The 1,204-nt window shown below is 34.9% G+C and overlaps 1 pseudogene; it reads right to left on the bottom strand.

Annotated features, from left to right (window-relative positions):
• Positions 1–206: 206 nt before the first annotated feature.
• On the bottom strand, positions 207–408 carry LOC115068332 (annotated as a pseudogene).
• Between the last annotated feature and the right edge of the window lie 796 nt (positions 409–1,204).

Raw genomic sequence — 1,204 nt, 5'->3', positions numbered from 1 at the left:
AATGAAAATGAATACATTGGAGAAAGATTCAAGTGATGTCTCTGCTGTTCCTTGTGGGAAATAGAGAAATGACTTCCAAACTTGGTGTGTTGGACTTGGTGTCACATTTGCCATGAATTGTTATATTTCAGGGGTAGAGTTTGACCTAATGGAGTTTCCACATTTATGCATTTGTTTACTTATTTTTCTTTTGATTGAAGAGAGTGAGCATTCCAACTACATTCCCCGGCATTATCTAAAAGAAGACTCATCCCCAGCAGACAGCAGTGGCAATGCAGCAACATTAAGCTCTGCCTTCACGCCCAGGAGAGAATGCTGTACCTCATCCTCATGGTTTCCCATGCCCTACATGTCCTGAGATGCTTCTCTAGAAACAAGCACAGAAATAACTTCTGTAAATCTGGTCTTTCTTATCTATAAGGAAACATCTAGCCAGTCCAACCCCAAGGGCTGTTGGCCTGACTTTTGCCCTCCTCTTAATTTTCAAAGAGATTGAATTCCACAAAACTTTATACTGCAGGGTTTCATGTGTTGGAAAGAGCAGAGCCTGCAGAGGTCGATCAGTTTGAGTATGCTCTTTATAAGTATTTTCTCAATATATAAAAAGACTGCTGGCTGATCGTTGTTTTTTAATGAAACTTCTGTGAAAAGAGTCAAGGTAGAATTTCCTCTCTGTATTTTGTTTGCTTCCTTTCTTCCCACTTTTCTTTGCTTAACTTGCCAAAACTAACGTTTCTCTATGCTTTGGTATGCTTTGTCCTGTAGCAGGACTTTTGATCTATAAAGATTTAAAGTTTAGACTAAGCATTGGTGGCCTTGAGTTTGAAAAGAAATTCTTAATCTTCTTAATGTCTTGCATTTTAAAACATGCCATTTCTCAGTAATTTGGCTTTTTTTAAAACTTCACAATTTTATTAAAGTTCACTCTGTGTATTTAATATAATACAATTTAAAATTGATGTAAAAACATTTTTTAATTTAATAACTACATGATTAGAAGAAGCATTTCATTACAGCTTTAACATTTTCAGTAACACACTCCAGAGCAAGTATACATCTCTTTTGAAAGTGGCTGTAAATTGTTAGGTTCACACTTGAATTAATACAGTTACACAATACTGAACGCAGTATAAAACTTGTAAGACATATAATTGAATGAGTTTTTAACCTTTAAAAAAGATCTCCATTTCATTTTAGAATATAT

The sequence above is a fragment of the Nannospalax galili genome, unplaced genomic scaffold (genome assembly GCF_000622305.1).
Source record: "Nannospalax galili isolate Female #2095 unplaced genomic scaffold, S.galili_v1.0 scaffold88, whole genome shotgun sequence".
NCBI classification, from domain to species: domain Eukaryota; kingdom Metazoa; phylum Chordata; class Mammalia; order Rodentia; family Spalacidae; genus Nannospalax; species Nannospalax galili.
This window is presented reverse-complemented; position numbering and strand designations above follow the sequence as displayed.